The following is an 18,545-nucleotide window of genomic DNA, read 5'->3' on the forward strand; positions in this document are numbered from 1 at the left end:
TACTAAGGGTGGAAACTTAATGCAGCTATGTTTAGTACTGGGGCCTTTGGCAAGGGATTTGGGTTAGAGATTTGGCTCCAACCCAATGGAATCCTGGTGAATCCTGGTGGCTTTGTAAGAAGAAGTTGAGAAACAAAATACAGACGTGCCCACCTGCTCTTTCTCAACATGTGATCCTCTATGCCAGCAATAAGGCCATCACCAGAGGAAGTCTTGTCCTTCCAGAACCATGAGCAACATAAACCTCTTTATAAAGCATCCTGCCTCAGGTGTTTTGTTTTAGTAATGAAACCGATTAATACATCTTGGCTCTTGAAACTCATGTTAGGCAGCAGACTCATAGAATGGCAGATGTCCTAAACAGCACTCTGGCCTCAGAATCAGCCATTAAGGCATTCGGATCTGGCTGAAGAGCCCATGAGAGTATTTTAGGTATGGAAAGCCAAGACACTCTGGCAAAAACAAACAAACAAAAACAACAACAACAACAACAAACACCTAAATGAAAGATCTCTGAGTGAGATCCCAGTAGAAAGCACGGGCCATCAAAGAAGGAGGTACCTTTCTCTGAAGGTGAACCTCCACTTCGACTATGACCTTCTCTAAATAAGATCGAACTTGGTGAACTCAAAAGGCTTCTATAGCCTTGGCAACTCATGACAAGAGCCTAGGGAGATTACTGATGCCATAAACAAGAGTGTCAAGTTTTTAAGTCAACAACAGGAGTCACTGTACACTTACTCCTCATGTAGGATCTCTGTCCTTAATGTGTTGTTCAATGTGAATTAATGCTATAACTAATACTCAAACAGAATTTTACACTTTATGTTCTGTGTGGGTGCAACTGTTGAAATCTTTACTTAATATATACTAAATTTATCTTCTGTATATAAAGATAATTGAAAATGAATCTTGATGTGAATGGAATGGGAGAGGGAACGGGAGTTGGGGGAGTTGCGAGCGGGAGGGAAGTTATGGGGGGGAAATGCCACTGAAATCCATAAGCTCTTCTTTGGATATTTATATTTGCTAACTGAAAGTTAAAAAAAAAGAAACTCAAGTTAGGAATGTATACATTGTAACAAAGACAATCTCCCAAAGAAAATCTTCACAAGTTACCTTTATTTAATATGGATAATCTTTAAATAAGACTTTACGCCATTTGTTCACATTAGTGTTAGATTCTGCTCTATGAAGATTTCCTTTCCTGGTACAAGATGCACAGGGATAACTAAAATTATTTTGTTCTAGGATTCAGCTTTTGGAAGACACTAAAAATGAAGGGACTCTTCAAAATAGTATTTAGTGATTTGGATTGGAAACTGGTAATGAAAAAATATAATTTGTCTTATGTTAATATTTTGATTGCTAGATAACAGGGCACATGACACCACTCACATGAAATGTTGACTGTTATCTATTTTTCTAAATGTGAACTCTTCCATTAGGGTTGGCTAGTGTGTAGCATTACCAGGTTTTATAATCCACAGTGATTTTTGTTTACAATTCATGAAATTTTTAACATTTTTTTCTAAATATTGGGTTCTTCAGTCAATCCCACAACACTCTGGTGGTGAATAAGAGACCTTTCATAGGGAATCAGAATCAAACAAAATAATTATCTCATCTCATGAATATCATGTAATTATTATTTCAATGAACTTCTAGAAAAAAAGTATTAAAAAGGATATTGTGGTTCCTGTTGAAGGACAGGGAAAGTAAATGGCATGATTTTCCATGGACGTCTATGTACATAACAAATCAGGGCATTATAGACTCTCATCATCTCTGTGTAAGTGCAGAAATGGTTCTGTACATCTAAATTTTATTACTCAAATGATTTTCTGATCTCTAAACTGATTTTGCTTTAAGATTGTAATCTTGTGAACTTCCATCAGTCATCAGTTGCGGTTATTAATGCAAGGGATGTGGCATGTTTGTGTTAAATTGGCACAGAATGAAGCGTGAATTTTATGATATATTTTAAACTCCATGTTCATGAATTGTTTTCTTCTGAGTGGGTGGATCGTAGCTATATAAAGACACGTTATGTTTCAAGGTCTGTCTCCATTTGAAGTATATATACTTATTTACAGAGTATAAATAAGAAACAAAATGAGGAAAATTAAATTTGAAGAACCCAATATTTCAAAGCTTTGAGCGTTATTTTTGAAATTAGTTTTGAGGAGAGAGTAATCAGTGGAACAAAGATTAAAGGAGAATATCAGCCTGATTCTAATGAAAATGAACAGTGTCAAAGCAAAATGTGATGAAGCAAAGCCAAATAAAACTACCACCAAGCCCTGGGAGGAGGATGCTCTTGAGTGAGCCTCCTGTGGTTTCCAGGGATATCAATGCTCCTTACATTTTGCAATACATGGATTTGTAAAGTATATTAGTCACTAATCAATCTGGACCAAATAAGTAATTTAATTTGCTTTTTCCAATGGATTAATGGACTTCATAAAAGTTGGTCAGAATAACCCAACCCAGAAATCTAACATGTCATATACTAATATTCTTCCTTTTTTGTTTTAAATATCATGCAACATATTATTGGGGCTGCATAGGTCCAGAAAAATACTTTTTATATGTAAGTATAAACATGGGACGCTTTCAAAATTTACTGTCTCAGTTTTGTTTTTCCCTCTTGTCTGTGTTACAGTTATATTGAATGAAAAATATGACTAAAATGCTACTGCGTTTATTTTTTAATAATAGTATAATTTACTACAAAGAATAGTTGAGTACTGTCTAGTTCATCATTTATTCACAAGCACTTATCATGTACCTGCTATTGCTAGGAATTATGAAACAATAGTGAGAAAAAATACATAAATTACATAAACCTCTTTGTAAAGCATCCTGCCTCAGGTGTTTTGTTTTAGTAATGAAACAGATTAATACATCTTGGCTCTTGAATCTCATGTTAGGAATGTATACATTGTAACAAAGATAATCTCCTGAAGAAAATCTTCACAAGTTATCTTTATTGAATATGGATAATCTTTAAATAAGACTTTATGCCATTTGTTGGGAGCTTGTAATCTACTACTAGAAATCTAAATTTCAATAATTTCATCAAAAGAGCTTGACATTGTGGTTGGGGATACATGTGGTGAAAGAGAGTGTTATGAGAATATGTGAACACAGAGAATGAGATCAACGTGTATTAGGATAGAAGTTAAGGTACCTGTGTTCCACATCAGACAGCCTAGACAGGCTCCTGACGCCAGCTTCCTCAAAATGCACACTCCGGGGGACTGCAGTTATGGCTCGAGTAATCATGTTCCTGCCACCATGTGGAAGACTTGGATTGAGTTCCTGGCTCCTGGCATTGGCCCTTGCTCAACCCTGTCATTTGGGTGTCTTTGGAAAGAAAACTGATAGATGAGATCTCTTTCTCTTTCTCATTCAATTGCTCTCTCCATCTATCTTCCTCTCTATATCTGTCTTTCAAATAAAAAAAAGTGATCATGGAGAAATTGATTGAAGAAGATCTGAGTGATATGTTGGGGTCTGAAAGATGAACATCCTCAATAAGAATATTCCTGGAAGAGGAAACCAGATGGAAGTAGGATATGTAAAAGGGAGTGCAGATGAGCAGCTGTCAGGGGCACGGCATAAATGCTAAGAACAGTATGGACCAGAGGGACCTTGCAGGGCTTGGTAGGTAAGAATAGGTCTTCTACAATTTGCCAGAGATCACCGAGAATGTCTTAACATGTTTAAAGTTTGTGTAGTGGAGAAGAGGAAGGGGTGATGGATTATAGGGTAGAAATGAGAATAAGAGCTGCATTTCAGAAAGATCTTCCTGTGTTGCCAGGGAAAAACAGGCTCACTTGGGAGACAAGTGAGGTGCTATTATGGGCATCAGGATAAGACAGTTTGGAGGATAACCTTTTACTCTGACTTCATTAACTAGACAAATTGTTTTCCAAGACTTTGAGTCTTGATGCTACAAGGAAGAATCTATTAGTATTTTTTGTAATATATTGTTGGTTTTTTTAATGTTTATTTTTTGGTGATTTTCATTTAACTTAGAATGCAGAGTGACCCGGGGCTGTGGTTGGGGCTAGAGGTTGGTAGGGCTTTAAGAAGAAGGAGATTTTGCATACACTGGTTTACTCCCCAAATGCCAGCAACAGCCAGGGCTAAGCCAGGCCAAAGCCGGGAGTTTTTTTGCCAGGTAAAGTTAGACAGTGAGAGAGAGAGAGAGAGACAAAGAGCCATAGACAGTGAGAGAGAGATAGAGAGAAAGGTCATCCTTCCATTTGTTCACTCCCCTAATGGCCACCACAGCCATTGCTGCACCAATCCGAAGTCAGAAGCCGGGTACTTCCTCCTGGTCTCCCATGCAGGTGCAGGGACCCAAGCACTTGGGCCATCCTCCGCTGCCCTCCAGGACCACAGCAGAGAAATGGACTGGAAGAGGAGCAACCAGCACCAGTACGCAGCGCCCCAATGGGGACTAGAACCCTAGGTGCCACTGCCATAGGCGGAAGATTAGCCAAGTGAGCCACGGCGCTGGCCCCAAAACTGGGAGTCTTGAGCTTCCACATGGGTAGCAGGAGCTCAAGAACTTTAGTAATCATCCACTGCTTCCCAGGATCCATTAGCAGGAAGCTGGCTTGGAAGTGGAGTAGCTGAAGTTGAACCAGCACTCTCATACATAATTGTGTGTGTGTGTGTGTGTGTGTGTGTGTGTGTAGGTGAGAAAATGTCTGCAAAGAAATTAAGCTCAAAAGAGCAGATATTAAATCTAGCTTATGGCAAATCCAACCTGTGCCAGGCTATGTATAACCAAAGTCCTCAGAATACAGTGTTTATTAGCTCACCATTTCTGTGGGTCAGGAACCTGGGTACCTAATAGCTGGATCCTCCTTTCCAGGGTCTTTCACAAGCCTTGGTCATGGTTGGTGTTCATGTCCGAGGCAACCTCATCAGGAAGCCCTATTGGGAAATGGTTCACATCCAGGCTCACTTAACGTGGTTGCTGGCAGGATTCCATTACTTTCTTGCTATCAAATAGAGTTTCTCAGTTTCTTGCTGACTGTTGTCCCAAAGTCATCCTCAGTGCCCTGTCACATGTACCACGCCATGGAGCAGCTCTCAAGGCATTTCTGTTCATCAAAGCAAGTACGTGAGCTAAAGCAGCTGATGTGTATGGCAGAAGTCAGTCTCTTATAACCAAATCTGGGAAATGGCATTCTATTCCTTTGCCATGTTCAGTTTGTTATAAGAAATTTAGCAGCTCCAGTGTACACAGGTGCAGGAGCTTATCCAGAAGAATGAATCTCAAGGAGATGTTGCATCATGGGAAGCCAGGTTAGAAGCAACCTACCACAGAGAGGAAGCTTTAAAATGTACAGGAAGCATGAGCAGGGGACAAAATGGTCATGATTTTGAAGTCGCCAGTTATAAGTATAACCTAAATGTATTCTGGAACATTCCAGAAAGAATATGAAAGATAGACAAAGGGAGCAAATAGATTCACACTCCTAGGAAATAATGCTGTAAAGCAGACAACGGGTTCCTGGCAAACTAGGATATGTTGCACACTGTGAGATAATTGCCTGTTTATTTTTCTGCATCTCATACTAGACTACAAGCTCCAAGTGGACCCTGTGCTATGTAGCACAGTGCAGGGACATTTTAGGTACTCTATAAATATTACAGAAAGAACAAAGGACTTTGACCTCTGCACCATATTTTAAAGGTTTTATCCAATTAAAAGTGAGCTGTTATTCCCAAGAGAAGTTGAACCTTTCAAGGCCAGTGACTTTTAATTTCTCAACATTTATTTGTTTTTTTTTTTTTTTTTTTTGACAGGCAGAGTGGACAGTGAGAGAGAGAGACAGAGAGAGAAAGGTCTTCCTTTGCCGTTGGTTCACCCTCCAATGGCCGCCGCTGCAGCCGGCGCACCGCGCTGATCCTGGCAGGAGCCAGGAGCCAGGTGCTTTTCCTGGTCTCCCATGGGGTGCAGGGCCCAAGCACCTGGGCCATCCTCCACTGCACTCCCTGGCCATAGCAGAGAGCTGGCCTGGAAGAGGGGCAACCGGGACAGAATCCGGCGCCCCAACCGGGACTAGAACCCGGTGTGCCGGCGCCGCAAGGTGGAGGATTAGCCTATTGAGCCACGGCGCCGGCTTTCTCAACATTTATTTGTAACACATGATAGCAGAGGAGAAATGGGTTGTATTTTAAAAGTCATTTGCATATCACTGTTACTAAGATCATAGTCCCCATTTTTTATATGACACAGAGATGTTGGAATTTGGGCAAAGAGATGTGGAAGTAGGAATAAAATAACTATATGGACCAATCCTCTCTGCTTTTTGGAAGTTTGAAATTTAAGTGGAAAGTCCTGGTACATAGTGGAAACTATGAAAATTCAAGGAAATCTGTAATAAGCATCAAGTAAATTATTATAATCTAAAACCTATGGTCACTTAAAGAAAATTTACTAGGAAAGGGATGTCCAGGAACATTTTATAGAATATGCAGGAATTCAAAGTATTAGACTCTGAAGAGAGGAAGAGACTAAATAAGCAAAGAGGTGTGAGGATATTCAGGGAACAGCAGAGTGGATGCACAGCCCCAGTGTAAGGAGTACTTGCTTTCTTCTGATCAGCTCCATGATTCACATATGCTTTTTGGTAGTGTACGAAACTTAAAATAAGAAGCAAATTGAGTTGAAGAAAGTTTTGTCTCCTTGCTTTTAGGTTTACTTAGCCTACCTGAATCTCACTTTTTAAATTTACAAAACTGGGAATAGTAACAACCTGACCTCGGCTAACCTGAAGTCATGTCCTGAGCAGATTTCCTGCTCATGGTGTTGTGACATCATAAGTTGACCTCCATGGTGTCACAAAGGTCACCTTTCTAAAATGCAAAGCTGCTGATCACTTCTCAGATGAAAAGCCTCTTCAAAACACATACAAGAAGTAAATGCTTCCTAGCACGGGGAGTGGGGCATAGTCCTATTGTGCCTTACTTATAGGTTCCAGCCATACCATAGGACTTGCCCACCTGCAAATACTGGGTAAACTCATGCTTTTTTGTTAGGCTTTTAGCCATCTGATCTGCCTCCTCCTTCTAATTGATGATTTCTGTGAATTGCTTGTAATTCTTCATAAGTAGTAGAATACACAATTGTGTTTAAATTGATATTAATACACTAAGGGTGAAACTAATGGACGTTCAACTACGTGGGTATTCTTGGTAATTTTTCCTGCTCCAATTAGAAAGCCCCTTTGGTTTCCTCTATGCACTCTGTAGCTGTCTCCTGCACACTCATTGTAACTCAAGTCTTTAAAATCCATGACCAGTCTGTATTGGCACTAATGTGCTCATCCTTTGAGCCCTCACCTCCTTGTTGTTTCAGTGTCCAAGAGGGTCAAAGCTTGCAGTGAATGGTGGTTGAATTCTTTTACACACAGAGCTGGTTTGTGTCCTCACTGGACAAGTCCCTGTTGCAGGGCATAGAGCACATTTAGCTTACAAGGTCCCCTAAGAGTGACTGTGGTTATACCATTTGTTTACTTTTTCCCTTCCCTTTTTTTTAATGGATTCATTGCATCATATGCCTAAAAATATTAAGACCCTTTTTAATAATTTAGCACCTAATACTTACAAGTCATTCTGTTTGCAAATGTATTTTAATAGCTGTGGCAAAATTTAAGTGACTGTTGTGCACCACCAACCCATGACCTAAAATCTTCATTTGTATCAAAGCATTTACTCCACATAGCAAGTCTATTCAGTGCATAATATTGATGTCTCCATTGGACAGATGTAGACTTTCAGGACAGAGAGATTGGGTAACATGACCAAGAACAGAAGACTAGCACATTGCAAAACTGTAGCTTGAACTTGTCAGTTTGAGCTGGACTCCAAAGCCTGGGCTCTTTTCTGAGTAAACATATCCAAACTAGCTTTGCTTTTCAGGGCAGTGCCCTAGGGAGGCCTACACTCATTCAGATGATGCTCTGTCTTCCTGTAATGGTAAATGAATGTGTCCTCCGGAATCAGCTGCAAAAGTGGTTTGCTGGTCCCCTCAACATAACAGGTAGACTGCCGTGTGTTCCAACACTCACTCTCTGCTTTTCCAGTCTATCTTTGCTGCTTTTCTCAGTTGGACCCTGCTCCCTTCCTTAACTTCTTTGTTTGGGGGGTGGGGGGGCAAGGGAGATAAAAATGTGGCTGTGCTGTAACTTGGGATGAGTAGCCTCCCTCCCTCCTAATCCCTCTTACCCCAGAGTTGGTGATGAAGGGCCTCGCTGGGAGCTGTGAATTGCATTGAATGTACCTGACTCTCCAAAATTCACACTTTGGAACTTACGCCTTAAGGGGTTGGTATAAAGAGCCAAGTCCTTTTCAGAAGTGATTAAACCATGAGGGCTCCATACGCATGAATGGATTTGTACTCTTTCAGAAGAGATAAGGGATACCCTAGTGTTTTTTACCTTTTTGCTTCTTTTACCATGTGAAGATTAAACAGAAAGGCCCTCACCTAACACCAGATGTTGGCACCTTTATCTTGGGTTTCTCAGGTACTATAAGAAGTTAATTTCTGGGGCCAGTGTCATGGCACAGTGAGCTAAACTGCCACCTGCAATACTGACATCCCATATCAGACTGCTGGTTCAAGTCCTGGCTGCTCCACTTCTGATCCAGCTCCATGCGATATGGGATTCATCACTCTCTCTTTCAAATAAATAACTAAATCATTTTTTTTAAAAAAATGGAAGGTCATTTTAAAATGGGAGAAATTAATTTCTGGGATAAATTTTTATCTTAGTGATTGAGACACTAGTTAAGATGCTTACATTCCATGTCAGTATGCCTGGGTTCAATTCTTGGTTCTGCTGTTGACGCCAGCTTTCTGCTAATACACACCCTGGGAGGCAGCAGTGATGGTTCAGATAATTGGGCTCCTGCCACCCATGTGGGAGGCTTGGATTGAATTTCTGGCTCCAAGTTTTGGCACCAGCCCAGGCCCAGTCATTGTAGGCATTTGGGGAGTGAATCATTGGATAAGAACACTTTCTTCACTGTCTTTTCTCTCTGTCTCCCTCCCTCCCTGCCTCAAATTAGTTAATTATTAATTAATTTAAAAAGAAAGTTTCTGTTCTTTATAAATAACTCAGTCTAAACTTTCATTATAGCAGTAGGAACAGAGTGAGGTAGGATGGTTGAGCCAATTCCTTCAGAAAAGTGAGCGGAGTCCAGGTTGCATACTGCTCCTTCTCTAAGTATCGTAAATTCACTGCAAGTCATCGAGTCAAGCACTTCATATTGGGGAGATTCTATTGATAGCTTCAGTGGATGGGTAACTGTGGCATTACCTGCTCACCTTCTTACTATAGTAATAACATAGTGATTTCCTTTTTGAAAGCACATTTCATTCACTTTTCAATCCTGGGTAGTGATGGTCTGACTTTCATAGGTCAGGGGTGCACATGTGCTCCTGTCTATAACAGCTATTTCTGGGACTTGTGCTGCAACTACTGGGAAAGAGACTACCTGAAAACAAAGCCAATGCAGTGTCCAGAGATGGAAACAGGCAGATTACTGACATCATCATTTGTACTCAGAAATTCATACATGCACAAGGCCAGCTCATTCCCATGGACTTTTCAAAACAAAATTTCAAATAAATAAATGCCCTGATGCATCAATAAGGCTCAACAGACTACTTCTTACACACCAAAATAGTTTGGAATAATAAATAATAGAATGCACACAGATGTGAATCAGACATGTTCGCTAAAATTGATCATCAACTTGGCTGACCAACCCCGGGTTAACACAATTTTTCAACATATCGGCCAAGCATGCAGCATGCCTCAAGCATTAAAGGACCATTCTCATTTTCAGAATATTGTTATCAAGTGAGAAAGTTTTCATTCATCCATGCATTCATTCATTGTTTTTATTTATTTATTTATTTATTTTTTTATTTTTTGACAGGCAGAGTGGACAGTGAGAGAGAGAGACAGAGAGAAAGGTCTTCCTTTGCCGCTGGTTCACCCTCCAATGGCCACCGCGGCCGGCGCGCTGCGGCTGGCGCACCGCACTGATCTGATGGCAGGAGCCAAGTACTTATCCTGGTCTCCCATGGGGTGCAGGGCCCAAGTACTTGGGCCATCCTCCACTGCACTCTCTTGGCCATAGCAGAGAGCTGGCTTGGAAGAGGGGCAACCGGGACAGAATCCGGCGCCCCGACCAGGACTAGAACCTGGTGTGCCGGCGCCGCAAGGCGGAGGATTAGCCTAGTGAGCCGCGGCGCCGACCTGCATTCATTCATTGCAATCATGTCGTAGCTGCTATAGTGAGCCAGCCAATATATTCCTCAGGAGAATATAATAATGGAGATAATGAAACTGGTTTTCTGAATTCATTGAGGTCATAGACTTGTAGCAAGATGGGCATCAATTACATAATCCCACAAAGACGTGTAAAATCACAACTGTTCAAAGATTGCTATCTGAGGGCCTTTAATAAAAAGGAGGCATTTGGACTTATCAGGGAGCTAGGGAAAGACTCAAGGCCACTGCTTTTAGGCACCAGGCAAGAGTTCCATAGAGGCCACTGGGAAACAACACATTGCTCCTCTTTGGCTTCCCAGATCATCTTCATCGCTCCGTTGACACAACCTCTGCCTCCTCTGCTCCTGGGAAAAGCACACCGATCGCCACTGGAGGAGAAGTACTACTGGAGCAAAACCTTCTGGGTCCAAAGGAGCTAGGATGTGGGATAGGGGTTTCAACAAGACCTGAGCAGGCCCTAAGGACCCTGCCAGCCAGTGGAAGGACAGTCGCTGCAGGGGTCATCACACTTAGGGACTCAGTCAGGAGCCAAGTCTGACCAAGTCTGGGGGCAGAAGGCAGTGACATTGAGATGAGTTCTGAAAGGCAAAGCCTGTCTGTGGTACGGAAGCACAAAGGCTGTGGCTAGGATCAGAGGGCAAAGATCAGCATGGACCAGAGTTTTAGTGCAAAACTTCATTAGAAAGCAAGCCTGCACTTCATTACTGGTTATTTTCTTAATGTATGAAACATGAATAACACAAAAAATTATAACAAATGCCATGGAATATGAATGGACTAAAATTGCTATGTGGTGCAATGTTCACATCAATCTATTGTCTCAGAAAACCCAGCCACACAATTACATACTGAGAAAGAGAAAGGGAGAGAGACAAACAATAAATACAAAGCCTCTTCTCTGTCCCCCTCCCAAAAATCTTATATTGTTTTTGGAAAAAAAAAAGATATATTCTTATAGCCTGCAGCTATCCACTCACTGGGGGACTGTTCAGCTGAATGACAGTCACTAAATATGTCCACAGCCTGTATAGGGACAGGAGCAATTTACCTGCACTTAACTTATTTAGTTAAATAGTAATCAAGTGGTTGTAATGCAGACCCCCCCATGCAGATATATGAGAAAGTATGACAGCATTATTTGCCAGACTCTGTGTTAATCATATTCAATGTACTAGCTACATTACTAGGTTTCAAGGTGCTCACTTTAGGCCACTCTTGAGCTTGAAGGAAATTATAGCTCTAAGGCAAGCATAGATTCATCAAAGGGTACATGTTAAACCCACAGACGTGGTGGTCATTCTGTAGAGAAAGGGCACTTTTTTGTGGAAACTGTAATACTATTTCTCTGTATTCTGCTTTGACGATGGATACTACAATGATGCCATTTGGCTGTGAAATGATCTGCCCCTGTAACCAGTTTCACGAGCTGATGTTATGAAGAATAAGTATCTTTCATTAAAAAAGGGTTGAGACTAGGCCGGCGCCGTGGCTCAATAGGCTAATCCTCCACCTGGAGGCGGCGGCACACCGGGTTCTAGTCCCGGTCGGGGCGCCGGATTCTGTCCCGGTTGCCCCTCTTCCAGGCCAGCCCTCTGCTGTGGCCAGGAAGTGCAGTGGAGGATGGCCCAGGTGCTTGGGCCCTGCACCCCATGGGAGACCAGGAAAAGCACCTGGCTCCTGGCTCCTGCCATCGGATCAGCGCGGTGCGCCGGCCGCGGTGCGCCGGCCGCAGCGAGCCGGCCGCGGCGGCCATTGGAGGGTGAACCAACGGCAAAGGAAGACCTTTCTCTCTGTCTCTCTCTCTCACTGTCCACTCTGCCTGTCAAAAAAAAATAAAAAAATAAAAAAAAAAAAAAAAGGGTTGAGACTTCACAGCCTAAAAGACACTTCTGAAATAATACCTTCAGATAAGTCTGTTTTCACTGTAAGCTAGATAAGAGTTTTTACTGGACGATATTTTATCTGATTTTCTTTAGAAACATGTATGTTCATCAGACAGCATCAAAACATGCAATTTAATATATGTTGCTATTTAAATAATTTCAATTATAAATTTCAATTTCTCCCTTTTACATAAATAGGCTCAAAATTGCTTTGGCGCATCTCAGCCTAGGGGTGATTTCTTTTTCTTTAGGGAATTTTTTTTCCTTAGTAATATTAACTCCCAATGTAAAAACCCACAAAACATAGAAAGGAGAATCGGAGGAATTCTTTCAATTTGATAAATTCAAAATGTTGGAACTTTCAAGTTTAAAAATTTTCCCCCAGGGCACTGCAAGAAAACTGTCAGGAGATAAGTTGGAAAAGAATGTTATAACATTTAGAAGTTATAAATAAATTAAACAACATAGGTCACTGCATAAATGAGTATTAACTATTTCTATCAGGCTTGAAATTTTCATGACCTACATTTCTTTGTATCATGAGGTCTTAATTCATTCCCAGGCCTTGCTATTAATTTTTTTTATTTTTATTTGTCGTTTTTACTTTAGCTGTGTGAAATAGAAGTGGGATGGCTATGAAGAGGAGAGCGGAGGGCATCACTCGAGCCACCTCTCAGCCCCTGCCCAGTTCAAAATAGGGACCTCCTCTTCCCAGGACTGACATCACTCACAAATGAAGTCATGTGTGATTAAAGCAAGAAGCAGACACTTTACAGATGGCCAAGGGGTCCAAACTGTTTGAGGTATTTCTCCATCCTAAGTGAGAGTAGGAGGCTGTTTCCAGCCATCAACTCACCACAAACTGCACTATTGCCATTTATTGTTATAAAGGCCATCTAAAGTATGCTTTTCATCAGCAAAATTGTTCCATGGGACTCTCCTTCAATTGTATTTTGTAAATATTTCAAGTTAATCCATGTGTGCTATGCTTAACTAGGACATTCCAAGGTAAGGGTATCTTTACACTAGGAAAGCTACAAAAGTAATGATTATTTATAAATATAAAATTATATATTTTATAAATATAAAATAACACTTGATCTTAGCCAAAAGGCTGAGAAGCGATAATAAATATAAAATAAATAAAATAAAAAACTCTTTCCTTGGAGTGAGCTGGGGCTGAAACATTGTGGGTGCTTATTAGCTGAACGGACAATGTATTATTCTGGGGGGATTCTCAAGGACTGCAAGTAACAAACTCTATGGAAGAAGAGCTAAGCAGAAGCCATAGGATGCAGAGCGTAAATGTCCAGTGAGTTCCAAACTTACTGAAACTTCCCAGAGCCTGTGGTTCCCTCTGTTCTCGACAACTCCCTAGTCCATATCGTTTGCAGATTCAGTTAGCCTGCTCTTACTCTTGTCACACAACCCATTTGACCTCCTTGGTCTTTCTGCTCCATTTCACCCTTCTCTCCCACAGGCTCTCACAGGAAGAGAGGAATCCGTTCTGTCATCACATCCACCTTTGCTTCCTGTTTCTCAGCTGAGCTTTAAGGAGGAGTATTATGAGCGGAGCCAAGATGGCGGAATAGTGAGGGCGCGCACCGATAGTCCGGGAAAATTTAGTTTAATAAAAGGGGAGTTACGGTAGCCGCAGAAAAAAGAACCAGGAAAAAATTGCACGGGAATCGTGAATCGGAGGACCTACTGGGAGAACAAGGTCGCCCACCGCGCGGAAGCCAAGTCGCGGGACGGAGCCGCAGAAGCCCCAGTGCTCCAAGGGGAGTGCATGCCACACAGACAACAGTGGGGAGACTTGGGACGCTCCACACATCGGCGCTGGAAGGGGAGGTGAGCTCAATAACCCGAGACATTGGTGGGGAAACGGGGGTCAGAATCTAGAGGGGGGCCGGAAAGTGCAGCAAACTCACTACCGGAAAGAAGGAAAAAAAAAAGCTTCGGGGTTTCTCTTCCCCCTAACCTTGCAAAGGTTACAAGGCTGCAAGGCTAGAATTCCCAAGAGACAAAGAGCAGGCCTGCGCTCTGGATTTACATATCAATGGGGGAGAGCTAAGCAACTGAGTCACTACAATTCAGTAGCCTAGGCAACCCAGTGGGAGTCCAGAGGAGCCAAAGACTGGAAGCTAAATACCATCAATTCTGCACAGCCTTGCCCTGCGGTGTTACTTACCCCCTGAATAAATAAAATAAATAAATAAATAAAAAGAGAGAGATTTACCACGCATAACCTGAGGGTGTCACCTTTGCACACCCTTAACCTGGAAGAACCAGGCAGAGCTCTCAGGCCGCACCCATCTCAAGCCTCCAAGGCTCCTCCAACAGCAGGCAGTCCACTTAACACGGACACAGTATAAATAAAAAAAAAAAAAAAGAAAGAAAAAAAAAAAACGCACAGTGACGCAAGAAGAATTAACTATGCCGAGTAACAAACACAGAAATAGAGGGAGCAAGATCAACGATGACACTATGATGCCTCCAAATAAGCAAAACACCCCAAGCCAAGAGTATGAAGATGATGAGATAGAAGAAATGCAAGATACGGATTTCAAAAAATTTATGATAAGAACATTTAGAAGTTTTCAAAAGCAAATCCTTGAACTACAGAAATCCTTAATGGACAAGATTGAAAATCTCTCTCGTGAAAACGAAATTTTAAGGAAGAGTCAAAATGAAACTCAGAAACTAGTAGAACAGGAAAGTGTTATAGTGAAGAGAAATCAAAATGAAATGAAGAGCTCAATAGATCAAATGACAAACACATTAGAAAGCCTTAAAAACAGAATGGGTGAAGCAGAAGAGAGAATATCGGACTTAGAAGATAGAGCACAGGAAAACATACAGTCAAACCAAAGAAAAGAAGAGGAAATTAGAAACCTAAAAAATATTGTTGGGAATCTACAGGATACTATCAAAAAAACCAACATTCGAGTTCTAGGAGTTCCTGAAGGCATGGAGAGAGAGAAAGGATTGGAAGGCCTTTTTAGTGAGATACTAGCAGAGAACTTTCCAGGTTTGGAGAAGGACAGAGATATCCTAGTACAGGAAGCTCATAGAACCCCCAATAAACATGACCAAAAGAGATCCTCACCACGACACGTGGTAATTAAACTTACCACAGTGAAACATAAAGAAAAGATCCTAAAATGTGCAAGAGAGAAACGTCAGATTACTCTCAGAGGATCTCCAATCAGACTCACAGCTGACTTCTCATCAGAAACCCTACAAGCTAGGAGGGAATGGCGAGACATAGCACAGGTGCTAAGAGAGAAAAATTGCCAGCCCAGAATATTATATCCTGCCAAGCTCTCATTTGTGAATGAAGGTGAAATAAAGACCTTTCATAGCAAACAGAAATTGAAAGACTTTGTGGCCACTCGTCCGGCCCTGCAAAAGATACTTAAAGATGTGCTACACTCAGAAACACAGAAACACGGCCATCAATATGAAAGAAGGGAAAGGAAGAACACCTACCAGTAAAAGAGCATGGGAAGCTCAAAGCATATACTAGAAAATATTTCCGGGAAAATGGCAGGGCAAAGTCACTACGTATCAATAGTCACATTGAACATTAATGGTCTGAATTCTTCAGTTAAAAGACACCGTTTAGCTGACTGGCTCACAGAACACAACCCAACTATTTGTTGCCTACAAGAAACACATCTCTCTAACAAAGAGGCATGCAGACTGAAAGTGAAAGGTTGGAAAAAGATATTCCATGCCAACAGAAACCAAAAAAAAGCAGGTGTAGCCATATTAATATCAGACAAAATAAACTTTAATACAAAAACTATTAAGAGAGACAAAGAGGGACACTATATAATGATTAAGGGTTCAATTCAACAGGAAGATGTAACTATTATAAATGTATATGCACCTAATTACAGGGCACCGGTCTATTTAAAAGATATGTTAAGGGACTTAAAGGGAGACTTAGACCCCAATACAATAGTACTGGGGGACTTCAATACTCCACTCTCAGAAATAGACAGATCATCCGGACAGAAGATCAACAAGGAAACAGCAGATTTAAATGACACTATAGCCCAAATGGATCTAACAGATATATACAGAACTTTCAACCCTACATCTACAGACTTCACATTCTTCTCAGCAGCGCATGGAACCTTCTCTAGGATTGACCACATACTAGGTCATAAAGCAAGTCTCAGCAAATTTAAAAGAATTAGAATCATACCATGCAGCTTCTCAGACCACAGCGGGATGAAGCTGGAAATTAGCAACTCAGGAAACCCCAGAAAGTATGCAAACACATGGAGACTGAACAACATGCTCCTGAATGAACACTGGGTCATTCAAGAAATCAAAAGAGAAATCAAAAACTTTCTGGAAGTAAATGAAGACAACAACACAACATATCAAAACTTATGGGATACAGCAAAAGCAGTATTGAGAGGCAAATTTATAGCAATAGGTGCCTATACCAAGAAATTGGAAAGGTACCAAATAAATGAGCTTTCAGCGCACCTCAAGGACCTAGAAAAACTGCAGCAAACCAAACCCAAATCTAGTAGGAGAAGAGAAATAATTAAAACCAGAGAAGAAATTAATAGGATTGAATCCAAAAAAACATTACAAAAAATCAGCCAAGCGAGAAGCTGGTTTTTTGAAAAAATAAACAAAATTGACACCCCATTGGCCCAACTAACTAAAAAAAAGAAGAGAAAAGACCCAAATCAATAAAATCAGAGATGAAAAAGGAAACGTAACAACAGACACTACAGAAATAAAAAGAATCATCAGAAATTACTACAAGGACCTGTACGCCAGCAAACAGGAAAACCTATCAGAAATGGATAGATTCCTGGACACATGCAACCTACCTGAATTGAACCATGAAGACATCGAAAACCTAAATAGACCCATAACTGAAACAGAAATTGAAACAGTAATAAAGGCCCTCCCAACAAAGAAAAGCCCAGGACCAGATGGATTCACCGCTGAATTCTACCAGACATTTAAAGAAGAACTAATCCCATTTCTTCTCAAACTATTCAGAACAATCGAAAAAGAGGGAATCCTCCCAAATTCTTTCTATGAAGCCAGCATCACCTTAATCCCTAAGCCAGAGAAAGATGCAGCACTGAAAGAAAATTACAGACCAATATCCCTGATGAACATAGACGCAAAAATCCTCAATAAAATTCTGGCCAATAGAATACAACAACACATCAGGAAAATCATCCACCCAGACCAAGTGGGATTCATCCCTGGTATGCAGGGATGGTTCAACATTCGCAAATCAATCAATGTGATTCACCACATTAACAGACTGCAGAAGAAAAACCATATGATTATCTCAATTGATGAAGAGAAAGCATTTGATAAAATTCAACACCCTTTCATGATGAAAACTCTAAGCAAATTGGGTATAGAAGGAACATTCCTCAATATAATCAAAGCAATTTATAAAAAACCCACAGCCAGCATCCTATTGAATGGGGAAAAGTTGGAAGCATTTCCACTGAAATCTGGCACCAGGCAGGGATGCCCACTCTCACCACTGCTATTTAACATAGTTCTGGAAGTTTTAGCCAGAGCCATCAGACAAGAAAAAGAAATCAAAGGAATACAAATCAAGAAGGAAGAAGTCAAACTATCCCTCTTTGCAGACGATATGATTCTGTACTTAGAGGATCCAAAGAACTCTACTAAGAGACTATTGGAACTCATAGAGGAGTTTGGCAAAGTGGCAGGATATAAAATCAATGCACAAAAATCAACAGCCTTTGTATACACAAGCAATGCCATGACTGAGAAAGAGCTGCTAAGGTCAATCCCATTCACAATAGCTACAAAAACAATCAAATACCTTGGAATAAACTTAACCAAGGACGTTAAAGATCTCTACGATGAAAATTACAAAACCTTAAAGAAAGAAATAGAAGAGGATACCAAAAAATGGAAAAATCTTCCATGCTCATGGATTGGAAGAATCAACATCATCAAAATGTCCATTCTCCCAAAAGCAATTTATAGATTCAATGCAATCCCAATCAAGATACCAAAGACATTCTTCGCAGATCTAGAAAAAATGATGCTGAAATTCATATGGAGGCACAAGAGACCTCGAATAGCTAAAGCAATCTTGTACAACAAAAACAAAGCCGGAGGCATCACAATACCAGACTTCAGGACATACTACAGGGCAGTTGTAATCAAAACAGCATGGTACTGGTACAGAAACAGATGGATAGACCAATGGAACAGAATTGAAACACCAGAAATCAACCCAAACATCTACAGCCAACTTATATTTGATCAAGGATCTAAAACTAATTCCTGGAGC

At 40.9% G+C, this 18,545-nt stretch overlaps 1 pseudogene; it reads right to left on the bottom strand.

The window, feature by feature from the left end:
- Positions 1 to 13,197: 13,197 nt before the first annotated feature.
- LOC149122240 (U2 spliceosomal RNA) lies at positions 13,198 to 13,343 on the bottom strand (annotated as a pseudogene).
- Positions 13,344 to 18,545: the final 5,202 nt, after the last annotated feature.

The sequence above is a fragment of the Oryctolagus cuniculus genome, chromosome 14, assembly GCF_051225735.1.
Source record: "Oryctolagus cuniculus isolate XC-2025 breed Fujian yellow rabbit chromosome 14, ASM5122573v1, whole genome shotgun sequence".
NCBI lineage: Eukaryota > Metazoa > Chordata > Mammalia > Lagomorpha > Leporidae > Oryctolagus > Oryctolagus cuniculus.